Genomic DNA, 20,472 nt, shown 5'->3' on the forward strand with positions numbered 1-20,472 from the left:
ACTTTGATACTAATGAAAACTTTTGTATCACCATGGACTTAGGATAAGCTATGGGGATTAGGTCTGGAAATCTATATTTTAACAAAAAGTATACATCAATTTGATATCTCTAAGCATTGAGAATCAGTGCTTTAAAAAATCCATTTATTACATATACCATGTACTTAAAGGATATTCAAATGTATTTTTTGCTGACTTGTCCCTCCTCTTCTACTTCTTCAGAGTTTTCACTAACTCCTACTTCCTTGGCTGGGCACCAAGTTTTTTCCACATATTTGTAAATGACGAGAGTGTAACAAAGTATAAGACATTGGTTTCTCTTAGAAATTTTCTATATCTTGAAAAATTGAATGCCCTGTCTCCTGAAGCCATGTTCTTCAACTTTGGTGTGCCTCATAATCATCAGATGATTAGACGGGGTAGATCATGTCCCTGTCAGGTCCACAGACCCAGGACATGCATGTTGTGGACATGACACACTGTTAGTCTTGGCCACACCTGGACAAGTCAGTGTGTCTGAATGCTGAGTTGACTCTTATGACCAGTCTCTGCTAAGGCCTGAGCAGAGCACAGAGTTCACATTCTCAAACCACCTCGGGATTTTCATGATTTCCTTATATCACTAGAATATTTTCTTCCTAAACAAAGCTCCAAGTTGTCCCTTGCATTCAAGTTATGTTCACTTCTACCCATTAAGTTAACTGTAGCAGGTGAAGAACACCCGTCCAGATGGTCATGAAAAAGGGTGAGAACATACTGACTTTGAACTTGATGTTCATAAGACTCTTCCTAGAGACCGAAGCTGTCTGCCCTAACAGTTAAGTGTGTGGATGGCATGCTCCAATATATCCTGAGGAAAATTCTTCCATTAACATGACAGGCAGCATATCATTAAATTAAATAAATGAGCAAACAGCAGAACAGCTACGCAAGAGAAAGAAGCAAATGCATATAGTACTATAAGAACAGAAAGAAGCCAAAACTATGTTTTATCTTTAGATGACAAACCCAAGGTAGCACAGGTTTAGATCACCAGGCTACCCATCAGGCGTGTCCCTTGACAGCAGTGGCCCCTCTCATGAGGAGCTGTAATGTCAACACTTAGAACTTTGTATCATATCAGACTTGCAACCAGCCTGGTGGCACTAGCCAAGGATAGCAAGTTCAAGGTCAGCCTGGGCAACGTAGCAACAGCCTGTATTAGTAGAGAAGATAGAAAATGCCAAGGACGTAGCTCATGAAAAGACAGTTGCCTAAAAGTTTTAATGCCTGGGATTTGATCCCTGAACCACACACACACTCTCTCTCTCTCTCTCTCTCTCTCTCTCTCTCTCTCTCTCTCTCTCTCTTTCTCTCTCTCTCTCTCTCTCTCTCTCTCTCTCACACACACACACACACTATATGGACTAGTACATCTTAATTTAATCCAGGCTCCTGCCTTACCTTTATTGATGAAGTGTTCTTAATTGGGTGTCAAGACTGTCCTCTTTTTTTTATAATGGCAGCTCTGATGGTGTGTTCATTAGCTGCAGTGTGGTAATCTTTCAGAAAGAACACTTCTGCAAGCATCACAATGCTTACCTTAAACATGCACATATGATATTTTTACAATCATATCTCAATAAAATTAGGGGAAAAACTTCTTGTAAATTTTAAATAATGTGAACAGACTATAGAAAAAATAGCCAACACAGTGCAGAACAGGGGAGTCTTTCCTACTGACCTTTCCTGTGCTCTGTGTGTGTATGTGTGTGCACTCATATGTATATCTGCTTCACATAAGTAAAAATACACTTTGGACCCCTCAGAACGAGTGATATGTTGCACCGTTTGAGTGAGGAGAGGGTAGATCTCTAGCTTACCAATGCAACTTTTATGAAGCACTGAAAATAAATCTGGGAAATTTGGTTACATGGAAAATGAAGGAAGAAAATAAACATTAGTCACACCAATATTTATTTGACCTGGATATAGAGCATATGTAATAATGAATAAGGAATGGAATAATACGTAAGTTAAGCACATGGATTAGAACTATATTAGAACATAACTACCACAGTGTTCTACTATATCATTAGAAGACAATTGGTTTCTAATTTTCTTTTCTAGTTTGAAAAAATATCGCAGTTTAATATGGACTTTGCGAAAATAAAAGTGCACCCTAGGAACACGAAAAAGTGAGAGTACAGACTGATAGTGTGTAATCAGAGTTGATGTAACAATGAGAAGACATCTGAGCTCCTCAGTGTCACTTACACTGAGATCATGGTGAGATTCACACAATGCCTGAAATTGTCCAGTTCAGGTTTCATTCACTAGTTAAACTCACATGGATTACATTTCTGAGTGATTTATTGTTCTTTAATACATTTAGTTTTTCTCGTTTCTTCTTTGTTTACTTTTACGAGTTCACTGTAAGTATACACAACACTGGGAGTCATTAGGCCACATTTGTACACACACAGAACATCATTGGTTCGGTCTCATTCACTCTCATTCCACAGGAGAAAACAACTAGTTCTCCATTCCATAACTAATTCATAGCAATGTTACTGCCTTGCCCATGTGACTACACATACGAGACACCAGGGTGGGGCTGTATCCATCAAGGAGCAGACCATGGGGAGGGAAGTAGAGGAATGGAGGGGAAGCCAAGGAGCTGCACTCTATGTGCTTCTTCATCTACTTCTTCATTTAAAAAAGACTTGAAACCACAAGGTGTCAATATGTCATGCTCCTGGGGAGAGGAGTAGGTGGTCATGTGCTGATGTCCTTTTTTATACAATCTCTAAAACTCCTTCTTGAAAAAGTTGGTAGTTACAGAAGAAAAACCACTTGGAAGCTGCTGGCACCTCCACCTTCTTCCCCAAAGACCTCAGAGACCCTGATGCTGGGACTAGACATATCTCACTGTGGAATGATGAACCAGGAAGTGGTCAAGGGATTGAGAGATCAATAGATGCCATGGGATGCCCTGGAGCCTCAGAATTCATTCAGGAAAATCTTGGATTCCAAAGCCACAGTACATGACTGTATGTGGAGATGGTTCCTTAAATATGATTAGCATGTGGTCATGAGAGTGAGACCTATTTCAACATGACTGGTGTCCCAGGATAAGAGTTGATTAGGGCACAGATATACACAGAGGAAGGACCATGTGAACACACTGGGAGATGAGGGCCATCTGCCAGGTGAGGAGAGAGACCTCAAGGGGTGAAACACACTGGATGCACCCATCACTCCACCTCCAGCCTCCAGAACCAGGGGGAAGGAATTTCTGTTATCAACCCTCCTAGTTTGAGGCAATTTCCTTGGACAGTTCTAGAGAACTAAGATACTTACCAGAACTCCGCCAGCACCAAAAGGCTCAGCAGTGCATAATTAGCAGAATAGTTCTAAGGAACCATTATACTTTTCTTTAAAAGGAATGGACCTGCAGCTGTCCAAAGAAAGCAGGTGCCCAGCACAATGGGAGTTGCTTGCATGTTGGGGAATGTGAGAAGAGAATGTGTCAAGAAGGGGAAGTCAGGGGCAGGCTGATGAATCTGCTTCTCCTCCTCCTGTGCCCCAGGTGCCTCACCATTTCCTAGGAAGACACAAGAGCAAAACACCTGCCATCCCATCCAAATCATGAACTAAGGGGTTTTGGGTGGTCAGGCTGACTTCACTGAGATGATGCAGCATATCACCTGGAAGTTGAATAGAGAAATGCATTCTCAGGACCACAAATGTGTTCTCAGAACCCTGGAGTTAGTGGGTTTGGATCTAGAAGGACCATCTCTGGGAGAAGGCACAGCTGGTGCTTCCTGGATTCCTGTAGCTTCTGAGTTAGCTTTCACTAGCTGACACCTGCAGCCTCTGTGTCCCTCAGGACTCAGTATCCATAGCTCCTCATTATACCAGAACTGTTACTGTCATTCTAATCCCAGGAGTTCATGTCCTTAAAGAACAAATCTGTATAAGAGAGGAAATCAGGGTGGTGATCTCCTGACCCATGTGTCAATGTGTACATCACCCAGTCCTCTCCAGTGCTTCTGCTCAGCTCAATTTCATGAACCTTGCCCACAATCACATTGAACTGCCCTAGTAAATACTCACCTTCCAATTCACCTATCTCCACATATTTCATCATACAGGAAGCCTGACTGAATTTCAGGTGTGAAAATATACTTTCATACATATAGGTATATATATAGGTATATGTAAATAGAACTAAAATATCACATAATTGTAAACATTCAAAGTGACTCTCCCCGACTGTATTGTTTTTTAAATCATAAGCTTTTTTTGTTTTCCATACTCTTTCATGTGATAATTATCATTTCCTTGTACATATATATGGGTTCATTGAAATTCTTTTTATATTTATTTGCTATAATTAGTTTTACATGACAGTGGAATGCATTTTTAATTGTTGATAGTTCATATATAAATAGAGTATAGTCTCTCAATTTTCCTGATTATTCATATTGCAGGATCACATGGGTCATGCAGTCATACTGTACATGAGGTAATAATATCTTTTTCACTCTACTATCATTAGTGAAAATTTTGATATCATAATATTTCAACAACTATTAATGTTTAAAGTTCATTTGGGAGACACAACACTTGGTAACTAGACCAAGAATGATTTAACCTAAAGGATTATCAAGGATTACAAACGGGGGGAAATTAATTAAAAAGAAGAAGATATCTCTGCAGAATATATAAATAGTATGGAAAACCTGCTCAGATAGATGACTTGCCAGAGGTGCTCTATATAAAACAATTCAGGGGCCATTCGGAAAAGAGGCCAATTGCTGGGTGTTCTGGTCTACCGAGAACCATGGGAGCGTGGCATGAAGAAGACACCCATTCTATCGATCCAAGCACTAAAAATATGTGATTTACCTGAATTTTGTACTTTTCATGAAAAATTGTGAACATGAATTCTTATTTAATGTTTTGTTATAGTTTACTATTTTTATTCTCTAAATTTATAAATAAGATTCTTATCACCACAAGCTTACTGTCACATGCCTAGAATCTCACTGGCACAGGAGGCTGAGGAAGAAAGATCACGAGTTCCAAGGAAATCTTAGCAACTTAACAAAGATCTAAGCAACTTAGGGAGACTTTGTGTCACTGGCTCAACCCCAGTGCGAAAAAAATGCAGAGAAGAAAGATTCCTATCTTTTTTTATTGACCCCTTCTCATTATATTAAAATTGACTACAATTTCATAATCACACTTTGTAAACTCTCTTCCAATTCCGTCAAAAAATTTCCAGTGGGTTTTTTACTTCATTTCAGGAGACTGTGGAATAGAATTATAGTTCTCCATTTTTAATTGAGGTGATAATTCATGCACAGTATCAACAAAAGTTTAAGTAGTATCAGATATGTCATTTTGAGCGTGTTTTTAGATCTTACTGTCATTTAAGAGCTGGAGAAGTTGTTCCATGGTAGTAATCAACTCAAAACTTTGGTAAATAAGGATTTGAATAATTTGTTTTATTAACTATTTTTACCATATGTTATCTCTTTCTATTAAACTCTTAATCTATAATATTCAAAATATATTATTTTAAAGGAACTTCTAAAAAAGATGCATTGTTATTTCTTTCTTCCCCATCTCCTACCCATTAATCTACCCATTAAAGACCTGAATAATAGATAAGTTAAAAGAAGACATCAGAAGGGTTACAAAATGAGACCAACTCCTCCAAATCACACTCAGAACAAAATAAGTAGGACAACATGTGGAATGGGCAAATGCCAAGTGGCCTCATTCAAGAAATTGATTCTTCTTCCCAGGTAATGAGTCAGTGCCCAAAGAGGAGAGTAGTCCACAGGCAGAAGTGAGGCTTCTGTATTTGAGCAATGTGTATGGACTCAAGATCTGAGCACTGTCTAGACCATGGCTGTGGACACACGAAGCTTTCGGGAAATTCTCCCAAGAGGAAATAGCTGAGCAAAAACCTTGCTTAGTGAATGGATTTGTAAATTCTCCCTCCAATAAACAGTGGAGCGCTGTTAACAGAATCCAGGAGCAGAGAGCTTACTGGTGATTGGCGATGGCAAGGGTGAACCACACAGATGGGAATTTAGGCCCAAGCCCCATTGGACTGACCTCAGGAAATAGTGGGAGAAGAACTGAGGGTTGTGAGTGGAGATCCCTTCTGAGGAGTATTGGCATAAATGAAGAAAAGATAAAGAACTGAATGGGAGCATAGAATAATCAGAGAGAGAGAGAGAAAGAGAGAGTGAGAGAGAGACAAGGGACAGAGAAAGAGAGAAAAGGGAGAGAGAGCTTTTCCACAGGTACATTCAAACCTAGACAAGGGTGACTGGGTTCTCTGCATGAGAGTTGTTCCAAGTTAAGTTTCTATACAACTGAGCACATTTCTTTCTCATAAAAATAAATAAATAAAAGAAAATCCTCTTGGACTCATGAAGTATTTTAAAATCATTAACGATAGAACTACCCCAAAAACACGTGCAACTAAACTGTTTTGTATAGACATTCTTCCAACTACTCTTTAGGAGTCATTTACAAGAAGAAAGGGAAAATTTCAGCCAACACTGGTAAGAAATATCCCAATTCATTGTATAAAGACACCATAACAAGAATTCCCAGATCAGACAAGATAAGCATAAAACTAGAATAAACACAATTTCAGGCTTTAACTAATATACTTACACACCTGTACCAATTAGTTATCCAATTTATCAATAATATATAAAAACGTACAAAAACCGATATCCCAGGAGGTATTTTGGCTAGTGATGCAAAATTATTTGGAAATAAAAGAATGATCTCTTCCACTCAGAGAACACACACTTTCATATTCTCTCTTTCTCTATCAAAACATACAGCCTTGTACTTTAGGCACTCATTTATCTCCAGTAACCAATTTTACAATTATTCCAAGTATTTCACCTTCACCAATGAATTTCAAATATATTCTGAAAGACGGAAAATAAGTAACTTTTCAGGCAGTCCTTGGATAACTTGACTTTTAAGTCTCTCATGTAAGAATTCATCTTATGCCAAGGTTTCCTTTATTTCTAATAAATTAAAGGAGGAGCTAAGTATGAAAAACAATGATACCAAATTTTATTCATATTTGTTCTTTGCCAGGAAGTGTGCCAAGCTCGTTCCCATAATTATATACCCTGTCCCCACTTCACATGAGGCAATCCTCAAACTATCCACATTCCCATAACCCATGGTCTTGTTCCACATGCACATTCCTAAGTGCACCCCACATAAATGAAATACCATCTCTGAGGCCTGGAACAAAGGAACTATGTTCCAATGAGCTCTCTGTGCTTCTCATGCACAGTCATGTTTGTGAACCATCTGGATGCTCCCTCAAATCTCCTCAGGGTATCCCATTCACCTTGCCAAGGGCATGACTATGGATTTGTTTGGACTATGATATGTGAAATAATGTTTTCTGAATGAAAATTGGCAAGGTCCTTTCTCTTTTGAAACAACACCCAAGGAATATGTACTCATCTTTCTATCTCTAGGTACCATGTTGGAATATGACACCTGCCATCAGTCCAGGCACCAAGTGACCATGAGGGAATCCAGCTCCAGAATGGTGCTCACTCATGGAAGGCCAATGAACCCTACTGTACTGGACCTGCAGGTACATACTCTGAACTCTAATTTATGCAAGATTGTCTTAGTTCTTTGAGCAAACTTGAGCGACAGCATTTTTTTCTTATTGGATCTAGAGACATCCTCACTGATGAAGTTCAAATATTTCATAATCGTGTCAAATCCTGGGGACAAAATACACTCTAATTTCATGAATGAGAAGTCAAGTGCAGTGGGCACTGCCAGTGCTGTGCAGGCAGAACATGTATGAACCACAGAGTTTCAACCCCACTGCCACCAGGACTGACTAATAGCAAAGCATACTGCTCTGATCTCTGGCGAAAAAAATACCCCAGGGACAAATCTCAGGATGTCATGGGACCATAAAACAGACCTTAAGTGGGCATATTTCAGGAAGCCATAAACATGGCACTATCCATAGCCTGAGGCAGAAGCTATTCCTTGAGCTGTAGCGAAATCCTTGCTTAGCATCTTGTCCTGCTGTGCTAATATTCTTCTGAGAAATCCACCCCTCACCACTAAAATCACCATAGCAATCATTTGCTCAGAGTTCATTACTATGGAAACCAACAAAGATAACAATCGTGGAAAGTTCACAGGAATCTTAACCTTTACCATGCTAGAGAACGCCCAAATCAGGTTTCAAATCTAAGATGGAACACCCTTCACATTTATGCCATTCAATCACCATAGCATAAGAAATGTGGCTTGCCCAGTATCCCTGCACACTGACTTTTACTAGAAGCCAAAGCCCAAAGCAAATGACACAGTCACCAAAAAAGAAGTTTAATGATGAGGCTCCTCAAGGCTTCATTCATGTCCCTGTTCCTCACGCTGTAGATAAAGGGGTTCAGCATTGGAGGGACCACAGTGTACATCACTGAGGCTGCAGCAGAATTTGTGGAAGTGTCAGTAACTGCAGAGCTAATGTACACCCCAAAACCCATCCCATATTATAAGGACACCACTGAGAGGAGGCTTTATGCCTTCCCCCAGCTGAGGACATTTTCAGAATAGAAGAGACAATTTTAATGTAAGAGTAAATAATCCCAAGAATAGGAACTCCACCCACTATACGAGACACTAAATAGAATAGGATGTTATTGATGAGGGTATCAGAACAGGACAGCTTGATGACCTGATCAAGTTCACAGAAGAAGTGGGGGATCTCCAGGTCTGTGCAGAAGGACAGCCTCAGCACCATCAGACTGTGCAGCAGGCCATACACAACGCTAATGGTTAAGGACAATACCATCAGGAGGACACACAGGTGGGGGTTCATGATGACTGAGTACCTGAGTGAATGGCAGATGGCCACATAACAGTCATAAGCCATTGCTGCTAGGAGAAAGTTTTCCATCCAGCAAAAACCAGGACAAAGCAGACCTGGGTGAGACAGCCTGTGTAACTTGATGGTCTTGCTCTGTCTCTGGATGTTCATCAGCATCTTGCGGAACGTGGTAGAGATGAAACTGATGTCAGTGAAGGACAGGTTGGAGAGGAAGAAGTACATGGAGGTGTGGAGGTGAGGGTCAGAGCTGACAGCCAGGATCATGAGCAGGTTCCCAAGCACTGTGACCAGGTACATGGACACGAACAGTCCAAGGAGGACAGGCTGCAGTTCTGGATCCTCTGAGACACCCAGGAGGAGGAACTCTATTGTGCCAGTTTGATTTTCTGATTCCATGATGTTGAGGAGTCTGATGGGAAAAAAATTCAGGAGATGCCACAGATCACAGATCCCTTATGTAGAAAGCTCTCAGAGCTGTACTGTCCCCGCAGGGTGGCTCATCTTCCCTCTGCTTCTGCCTCTCTCTCCCTTCCCACCTTCAGTTCTTCCTGCTCTCCACTTTCCTGCACTTTCCAGTTATCCATGTTTTACTTGTTGAAAACCTGATCTTTTTCACATTGCACCAGGAAAAAAGAATGAAATAGAAAATGGTACATGGCTTTTTCTATGAGAATTCTCCAAATCCATAATAAGCAGAGGAAGAAATGATGTTTAATCTAAATCAATAATAACAGCTTCAATCAAGTCTTCACCTCAGGCTTCAGCTCCAGGGCTTCCTTTGTAAGCAAGAAAGGGTTTGGAACTGTAGGGGGAGCCTCAGTCTCCTCAATCCTAAAATGGGGAAACCATTATAAATGCCTCTGGGAACCATGCAGGGATGAGGAACAAGAACACAAAGTATTTTGGAATAGGGCTTGATTGATGAGGCACTTTATATTTCTATTATGATTTGTTTCTCCCATGACCATAACCAGTCTATCTCACACAGGACAATATTTTTGGGAAGGGATGGATTGACCAAAATGTATGGTGATGAAAGAACAGAACACGCTTTTAAAAAAAAAATCTTATCCTCTGTTTATAATTGCCCATTTAGTTGGGCATGGTGTCACATGCCTGTAGTCCCCACTGTTTGGGAGGCTGAGGCAGGAGGATCATGAGATGATTGATATGTAGTATTTTGTTATTTTAAGAAAATAACTCTAATGGCAAAATATTGTCACTGACTAATTCTGAAAGTATATGTATGTTTGTTTGTTCTAGGTTTGTCCCCTTCTGCCTTTTTAATTTTTCAGTATTTCATAGATCAATGTGGAGAAATGAGTAGACTAGTGTATAGTCTTGGTGCCTACCTGTACAATATATACATTTATGCATGTATATTTTCACATACATGAAACGGTTCACTCCCAGAATATTTGTCAACAGAGTCAGCAATTTACCAAGACCCTAAGCAACTTAGTGAGACCCTGACTCAGGGATTTGGCTCAGTGATTGAGGACCCCTGTGTTCAAACCCCAGGACTACTCAATGAACATTAATGACCTCAAGATTTTTTCTCATGAGCATATAATAAGATGTCTAGCAATTTAATTAAATAAACCCGATCTAGATGTAGCAAGAAAATAACAGAAGCCATCAAGAAAAATAATTTTCTTAAAAAGATATCTATACCATAATAAAATTTAAATAATTTTCAAAATCCCACAGACAAAACTTTTAATTTCTTACAGAAGATTTCAAATATTCAAACATCACTTATAAATAAAGACCTGAGTACCAACCTCTCACCATGAAAGTATACCATGATTGCTTGTGTGTTGATTGTAACAGAAAGACAATATAAGATATTGATTGTTGGGATCTTCAGTCCTACTAAGGTCACATGTTTTCTCTCCCCCAAGGGATCCACTGTACTGAAATTCATATTGACTACTCCCATGCAGCTTCAATTTATTGAGTGATTCTATCTGAAAGCCATGTTCTTGTTTTACGTTCTTTTTCTTTTTCTTTTTAAAATTCACTTAAATTATTGGTATATATTAATGGGGTTGAGGAGATATTGACATGCAGGTATATAGCAAGCACTGATCAGATTCAGGCACCCTTTTCCACCCCCTCTCTCTACACCTTCCCAACCACTCGAAATCCCTACTCTACCCTCAGGCCAACAATTTTAGCTTCCATAAGGAGATAGACCATGTACATAATTCACATTTTAACACCTTCCACTGTACATGGTATTTTATCATCAGTTCGTTAAAAATAATGTGTTTTATCAATTTTTAATCTTAATCTTGGTATATTTTTCTCTAGCTCAATAATTTTAATGTCCTTACCTGATTCCAATGTCTTATTATATCAAATATGAATATAGGCATATATTACAGATAAAATCCATTGCAAATCTATACACACATATGTATTGGTACATTGCATAAATAAACATATACATAAGTACAGGTGATATAATAAACAAATATATGCTTACTGGCATAAACACACTCAAATGTAACAATGTGCAATGTGTAAAAGTATCAAATAACATCTGTACAAAAATTAGGTAAAGATTGTGTTTACCTCTGCAAAATAGTGAAGTGCAACGTAAAGTCTACATTATATTGATATGTAGTATTTTGTTATTTTAAGAAAATAACTCTAATGGCAAAATATTGTCACTGACTAATTCTGAAAGTATATGTATGTTTGTTTGTTCTAGGTTTGTCCCGTTCTGCCTTTTTAATTTTTCAGTATTTCATAGATCAATGTGGAGAAATGAGTAGACTAGTGTATAGTCTTGGTGCCTACCTGTACAATATATACATTTATGCATGTATATTTTCACATACATGAAACGGTTCACTCCCAGAATATTTGTCAACAGGAGACTAGGTTGGCCAAAAATCTGCTCTACGAAGGAATGCTACAAGCTAAGAAGAGAAAAGTAAGGAAGAGTGGTCCATAGACCTTTGTTCCTTTGCCAAATTAGTTAAATACAATGTTAGAGAATTCTAGATCATTCTGCAAACTGAAAAAAAGAAGGTTGCTGTTGAGTATGCAAAACATCCCTGGACTTAAGAATCAAAGTCAGGTATTAGCAGATGAGAGTTGCTAGGTCTTGGTGAATTAGAAAAAGAGAATGTGGAGATGACAGATGATCAGGCAGACACCTGACAGGTGACCTAGTTCTTCCCATCTTCTTCATGTCCTCACCTCACAGCTGTCCAAAATGGACTGGCAGACAACGACCTGTCACTAATGGAAAAACATAAGCTGGGAGACGTCAGATTGCCTGGTGTCAGCACTGAGAAATGACATTCATTTCCTTTCTGCATGTGAAAGAGAAAGGTGAATGGAAGAACTATTTTTAGAAAATGCAGAAAGACAGTGTGGCACTTGCATCTTATGGAGAAATGATGTTCGTGAGACCGGGGTCAGGTGAGTTGTGTACTCCCCTGGGCAAGGTGTAGAGTGGGTGGGTGATTGCAGGCAGACTGCCATCTCTGTGGCCCATGGAGCTTCAATATCCAAAGCTCCTCATTAGTCAAACACTTAGTCCCATGTGATTTCCAAGCAGCACAATTCCTTAAGGATCCAGGCTCAGGGGTGAAGAACTTTGCTTTGGCTGACTGTCTCTCCTGGAGAGGCCAAGTGGATTTCTTCTTCCCTCCCTGTTTATTCTCATATCTGCTTCAAGTACCATGTACACACAACCCATCTTGCTTCTGTTATTGGATTTTAGTTTTCTTTTTGTATTCAGGGGTAACACTGTTCTAACAACAGTATCAGGAGGAGTCATGCCACATTTTAGACAGTAATATATTTTCTTTATATGGCTGGATATAAACATTACCTGCATAAGATACTATAATAAATGTATGCTAAAACACACACAACCTGAGGATAATTCTGTGGATGCCTCATGGAACATTCATTCCACTCATGCATTTTATATTCAACAGTTAAAAATATATTCAGGATAAGGTGGAAAAGGTGGTGGGACACAGTGGCACATGCCTATAATCCCAGCTACATAATAAGCTGAAGCAAGAGGATTCTGAGTTCAAGACAGTCTCCACGCCTTAGGGAGATGACAAAAGAAAACACAATAGACACTGCCTTGCAAGAAGTACAAATTCCTTCTATAGAAATAAAGAAATAAAGGGACAAATTTAGCTGTCTAAACAGACACTTTACTGTTCTCATTTTACTTACAGTTTTTAACACTCTTAAATGAATGGATTTATTTGCTACATGAGTCACATTTAACCAAAAAAATATAACCAAAGTAATGCACTGCGAAAATACAGTATAGATATACAGAAACAGACATACTAGTTACAGTATGGAATTTAATTATGATATGCATTTTTTAAATTTTATTTTATTTTATTTGTTCTAATTAGTTGTACAGACAGTAGAATGCATTTATACATTTTGATAGATCATACATAAATAGAGGGTAATCTCTCATTTTTCTGTTTTTACATATTGAAAGTCATTTTTTAATGATCCACAATTATGTTTAGGAAATCAGGTAAACATAGATTGCTGAATTGAATGAAATATGTAATCTGTGTTATGCATCTGTATTGTACTAAGTAGGAAATACAATGATACTAAATTTATTGTAGCAAAGCTTTTTAGTTACAAAAAAATACAAAAAAAATTACCAAATAATGCACAATATTGAAGTTTGTTCCACCTCTGTATCATATTCCTGGGTTCTTCAACACTGTTCCATGAGGAAAAAGAAAAGCAAACCAAATGAAAAGCTGAAATCAGATTCACTAATGTTACAAAAAAGGGAAACAAATAAATTGACATCTAGCAGTCATCTGCAAGAGGACAGCAATGATACTTATGTAAAAATAAACAGAAAAATAAAGAAGTACAAGCATGTCCATCACAGTAGGGTTCATTGGCCTTCCATGAGTGAGTCCCACTCTGGTGCTGGATCCACTGGTAGTCACTGGGTGCCTGGACTGATGGCAGGTGTCAGATTCCAACATGGTACCTAGAGATAGAAAGATGAGTATATATTCCTTGGGTGTTGTTTCAAAAGAGAAAAGACCTATCCGAATGTTTATTCATAAATCATCCTTTCACATATCTTAGTCCAAACAAATCCATAGTCATGCCCTTGGCAAGGTGAATGGGATACCATGAGGAGATTAGAGGAAGCATCCAGATGGTTCACAAACTTGACTGTGCATGAGAAGCACAGAGAGCTCATGGGAGCACAGGTCTCTTGGTCCAGTCCTCAGAGATGGTGCTTCATCCGTGGGGGGTGTACTCAGGAATGTGCATGAGGAACATGACCTTGGGTGATGGGAAAGTGGGTAGTTTGAGGATTGCCTCTTGAGAAGTGGGGACAGGTTATATAATTATGGGAAGAAGCTTGGCACACTTCCTGGCAAACAGCAAATATCAATGAAATTTAGTATCATTGTATTTCATACTTAGCCCCTCCTTTTATTTTATTAGAAATAAAGAAAACCTTGGAATAAGATGACTTCTTACATAAGAGACTTAAAAGTCTAGTCATCCAACTTGACTGTTTAAAAAATTACTTATTTTCATCTTTCAGAAAATACATGAAACTCATTTATGGAGGGAAATACTTGGAATAAGTATAAAACTTGATACTTGAGATAAATGAAACCCAAAATCTCAAGCCAGTATGTTTTGAGAGAGAGAGAGAGAGAGAGAGAGAGAAAGAGAGAGAGAGAGCAAAAGTTGTAAGGAGGAGATGAGTCTTTTACTTCCAAAAATTGAAACTATTGGAATAGGTATGTGAATGTATTAGTTAAAGGCTGGAATTGTGTTTATTCTTCTCTTGCACTTATCTTTTCTGATATGGTCATCCTTGTTATGGTGGTCTTATACAATGAATTAAGATATTCCTTGACAGTCTTTGCTGTATTTTTCCCTTTCTTCTTATAAATGATTCTTAAAGAGTGATTGGAAGAATTTCTATATGAAACTGTTTAGATCTATTTGTTTATGGGGTAGTTATATCATTAATGATTCTAAAATACTTCATGAGCCCACAAGTATTTTCTTTTATTTATTTTTATGAGAAAGAAAAGTGCTCATTTGTATATAAACTTAGCTTGGAAAAACTCTCGTGCAGAGAACACAGTCACACTTGTCTAGGCTTGAATGTACCTGTGGAAAATCTCTATCTTCTCTCTCTCTCTAGCGCTCTCTATCTCTCTCTCTCTCTCTCTCTCTCTCTCTCTCTCTCTCTCTCTCTCTCTCTCTCTCTCAGATTATTCAATGCTCCCATTCAGTTCTCTATCTTTTCTTCATTTATGCCAATATTCCTAAGAAGAGATCTCCACTCACAACCCTCAGTTCTTCTCCTACAATTTCCTGAGGTCAGTCCAATGGGGCTAGAGCCTGAATTCTCATCTATCTGGGTCACCCTTGCCCTCGCCAATTACCAGACAGGTCTCTGCTCCTGGATCCTGTTAACTCCACTACACTGCTTATTGGAGGGAGAATTTACAAATTCATCCACTAAGCAAGGATTTAACTCAGTTATTTCCTCCTGGGAGAATTTCCCAAAACCTTCATGAGTTGTATGTCCACAGCCATGGTCTAGACGTGCTCAGATCTTGAGTCCATACACATTGCTCAAATACAGAAGCCTCACCTCTGCCTCTGGACTACTCTACTCTTTGGGCACTGACTCATTACCTGGGAAGAAGAATCAATTTCTTGATTGAGGCCACTTGGAATTTGCCATTCCACATGTTCTCCTATTTATTTTGTTCTGAGTGGGATTTGGAAGAGTTGGTCTCATTTTGTAACCCTTCTGATGTCTTCTTATAACTTATCTACTATTCAGGTCTTTAATGGGTAGATTAATGGGTAGGAGATGGGGAAGAGAGAAATTACAATGTCATCATTTTTAGAAGTTCCTTTAAAATGATATACTTTGAATATTATAGATAAAGCGTTTAATAGAAAGAGTTAACATGGTAAAAAGGGTGAATAAATGCAAATTATTGACGTTCTTAATTACCATATTTTGAGTTGATTACTACCATGGAACATTTTCTCCAGCTATTAAATGACGTTGAGATCTAATCAAACATGCTCAAAATGACATATCTGATACTACTTAAACTTTTGGTGATACTGTGCATGAATTATCACCTCAATTAAAAATGTAAAACTATAGTTTTATTCCACAGTCTTTTAAAATGAAGAAAAATGCCCACTGGAAATATTGTGACAGAATTGGAACAGAGTTTACAAAGTGTAATTATGAAATTATAGTCGATTTTAATATGAAGAGAAGGAGGTCAATGAAAAAAGGTAGGAATCTTTTTCTTATGCACTAGGGATTGAACCCAGAGGTGCTTTACCACTGAGACATACCCTCAGCCCTTTTTATTTCTTATTTTGAGACAGCATCTCCCTAAGTTGCTTAGGTCCTTGCTAAGTTCCTGAGGTTGGCTTTGCAATTGTTTTCCTCCTTCCTCAGCTTCCTGAGCCCCTGGAATTACTAGCATGTGCCAACAAGCTCAGCAAAATAATCTTATATATAAAATATGGAGAATAAAAATAATAATCTCTCCCTAAGTTCCTTAGGTCCTTGCTAAGTTCCTGAGGTTGGCTTTGCAATTGTTTTCCTCCTTCCTCAGCTTCCTGAGCCCCTGGAATTACTAGCATGTGCCAACAAGCTCAGCAAAATAATCTTATATATAAAATATGGAGAATAAAAATAATAATCTACCAAAAATATAAAATAATATTATATACACTTTGGTTCTCATCAAAAGTACAAAGTTCAGGCAAATCACATATTTTAGTGATTGGATCCTTGGCATGGGTGTCTTCTCCATGCCAGGGTCCCTTGGTCTGTCGTAGACCAGAACACCCAGCAGTTGGCTGCTTTACCCAGCAGACCTTGGAATGGATTTACACAGAGCACCTCTGATAAGACATCTGTCTGAGGAGATTTTCCATATTCTATTCCTGTACTCTGCAGAGTTGTACTTCAATCTCATTAATTTTCATCCCTTTGTAATACATAATAATTCTTTATTTAAATGCTTCTTGATCAAATATCAATGTGGTTTGTCTCCCAAATGGACTCTAAACTTATATAGTTGTTGAAATATTATGTGATGAAAATTTTCACTGAACCTATATATATATATATATATATATATATATATATGTATGTATAAGGAAATGATAATCACCAAATCAAAGGTATGGAAAACAAACAAACAAAAGCTTATGATTCAACAAACTTTAATACACATATGGAGAGACATCTTTAAATGTTTGCAATTTTATACTATCTTAGCTCTGTTTATGCTTGGGTTATAAATACCTACATGTATGCAAGTTTATTTTCATACCTGAAATTCATTTAGGCTTCCTGTATGATGAAACGGATGGAGGTAGGTGAATTGGAAGAGGAGAATTTACTGGGAAGTTCAATGTGATTGTGGGCACGGTTCATGAAATAGAGCTGAGCAGAAGCATTGGAGAGGACTGGTGATGTACACCTGGATTCATGGGTCAGGAGATCACCACCCTGATTTCCTCTCTTCTACAGATTTGGTCTTCAAGGACATGCACTCCTGGGATCAGAATGACAGTAACAGTTCTGGTATAATGAGGAGCTGTGGAAACTGAGTCCTGAGGGACACAGAGGCTGCAGGTGTCAGCTAGTGAAAGTCTCCGGGAAGCTCTGAGAATCCAGGAAGCACCAGCTGTGCCTTCTCCTTCTTGATCCAGAGCCCTCTGCCTCTGAGGGTCCTGAGAACACTTTCTGATCCTGGGAATGCATTTCTCTATTCAGCTTCCAGGTGAGATGCTGCATCTTTTCAGTGATGCCAGCCAGACCACCCAAAGGCCCTTATCTCATGATTTGGACAGGATGGCAGGTGTTTTGCTCTGGTTTCGTCCTAGGGAACTGGTGAGGCACCTGGGGCACAGGAGTAGGAGAAGCAGGCTCATGAGACTTCTCCTGACTTCCCCTTCTTGACACATTCTCTTCACACATCCCCCAACATCCAAACAGCTCCCATTCTGCTGGGCACCTACTCTCTCTGGACAGCTGCAGGTCCATTTCCTCATAAAGAGAATTGTGATAGCTCCTTAGACCTATTCTACTAATTACATACTGCAGAGCCTTTTGGTGCTGAAGGAGTTTTGGTAAGTGTCTTAGTTCTCTAGAACTTTCCTAGGAAAGTGGCTCAGACTAGGACTGTTGGTAACAGAAATTCCTTCCCCCTGGTTCTGGAGGCTGGAGGTGGAGTGATGGGTGCATCCACTGTGCTTCATCCCCCTGAGGTCTCTCTCCTCAACTGGAAGATTGCCCTCATCTTCCAGGGTGTTCATGTGGTCCTTCCTCTGTGGGCATCTGTGCCCTAATCAACTCTTATCCTGGGACACCAGTCATGTTGGAATAGTTCTCGCTTTCATGACCACCTGCTAAACAAATTCAAGGAACCATCTGCACATATTGTCATGTACTGTGGTTTTGGAATCCAAGATTTTCCTGAATGAATTCTGAGGCTCCAGGGCAGCCCATAGCATCCATTGCTCTCTCAATCCCTTGACCACTTCCTGTTTCATCATTCCACAGTGAGATATGTCCAGTCCCAGCATCAGGAGCTCTGAGTTCTCTGGGGAAGAATGTGTAGGTGCCAGCAGCTTCCTCCTAGTATCCTTCCTTACCTACTAACTAGTTCAAAAATGAGCTGCAGAGACTGTGTAGATAAGGACAGCAGCACAGATGCACCTACTCCTCTCCCCAGGAGCATGACATATTGACACCTTGTAGTCTCAGGTCTTTTAAATGAAGCAGTAGATGGAGAAGCACATAGAGTGCAGCCCCACAGTTTCCCCTCCATTCCTCTCATTCCCTCCCCAGGGTAAGCACCTTGTTGGTTATAGCCCCACCCTGGTCTCTGGTATGTGTGGTCACATGTGAAAGGCAGTAACCTTGCTATGAATTAGTTATGGAATGTAGAACTAGTTGTTTTCTACTGGGAAATGAGAGTGAATGAGACTGAACCAATGATGTTCTGAGTGTGTACAAATATGGCCTAATGACTCCCAGTGTTGTGTATACTTACAGTAAACCAGTAAAAGTAAATAAAGATAAACAAGAAAAACTAAATGTATTAAAGAATAGTAAGTCACTCAGAAATACAATACATGTGAGTTTAACTAGTGAATCAAACCTGAACTAGATAATTTCACCTATTGTATGGATCTCAAAATGTGCTCAGTGTAAGTGACACAGAGGAGCTCAGATGTTTTCTCTTTGTTACCTCAGCTGTGACTAAACACTATTTGTCTGTACTCTCACTTTTTCATGCTTCTAGGGTGCACGTTCATTATCTCAGAGTCCATTTAAAACTGTAATATTTTTTCAAACCAGAAAAGAAAATTAGAAACCAATTGTCTTCTAAAATTACAGTAGAATACTGTGCTAGTTATGTATTCATAGTTGTTCTGATCCATGTGCTTATCTTATGTATTATTTAATTCCTTTTCATTATTCCATATTCTCTATATCCAGGTCAAAAAATATTGGTGTGATTGATGTTTATTTTCTTCCTTAATTTTCCATGTTAACCAAATTTTGAAAACATATTTTCAGTCCTTCCTGATATTTGCATTGGTTAAGCTTGATATGTCCTCTCTCTCACTTAAATGTTCCAACATATCACTCCTTTTGAGGGGTGGAAAGTGTATTTTTCCTGATGTGAAACAGAAACACACGTAAGTGCACACACATTCATAGAGATCACGGGAAAGGTCAGTAGAGAAGCTCTCCTGATCAGCACCGTGCTGGCTATTTTTTCTGTAGTCTGTTCACATTATTTAAAATTTACAAGACGTTTTCCCCCTAATTTTATTGAGATAATTGTAAAAATATAACATGAGTATATGTAAGGTAAGCATTGTAATGCTTGGCACAGTGTCCTTTCTGAAAGATTACCACGCTGCAACTAATGAACATGTATGTCCAAGAGAGCTCCCATTATAAAAAAAAGAGGACAAACAGTGTTGACACCCAGTTAACACCACTCCATCCCTAAAGGTAAGGCAGGAGCCTGGATTAAATTCAGATGTACCTGTCTATATTGTGTGTGTGTGTGTGTGTGTGTGTGTGTGTCTTTGTGGTCCAGAGGATCAAATCCCAGGCATTAAACATGTTAGGCAAGTGTCTTGTCATAAGCTACATGCTCAGCACTTTCTATCTTCTCTACTGATACAGGCTGTTGCTGAGTTGCCCAGGCTGACATTGACCTTGCTATCCTTGGCTAGTGCCACCAGGCTGGTTGCAAGTCTGATATGACACCAAATGCTAAGTGCTGACATTACAGCTCCTCATGAGAGGGGCCACTGCTATCAAGGGACACTCCTGATGGGAAGCCTGGTGATCTAAGCCTGTGCTACCTTGGGTTTGTATTCTGAAGATAAAACATAGTTTTGGTTTCTTCCTGTTTTTATAGGACTACATGCATTTGCTTCTGTCTCTTGCATACCTGTTCTGCTGTTTGCTCGTTTATTTAATTTAA

At 39.0% G+C, this 20,472-nt stretch overlaps 1 pseudogene; it reads right to left on the minus strand.

The window, feature by feature from the left end:
- Positions 1 to 8,477: 8,477 nt before the first annotated feature.
- LOC124967929 (putative gustatory receptor clone PTE03) lies at positions 8,478 to 9,115 on the minus strand (annotated as a pseudogene).
- Between the last annotated feature and the right edge of the window lie 11,357 nt (positions 9,116 to 20,472).

Source organism: Sciurus carolinensis, chromosome 17, assembly GCF_902686445.1.
Source record: "Sciurus carolinensis chromosome 17, mSciCar1.2, whole genome shotgun sequence".
Taxonomy (NCBI): Eukaryota; Metazoa; Chordata; class Mammalia; order Rodentia; family Sciuridae; genus Sciurus; species Sciurus carolinensis.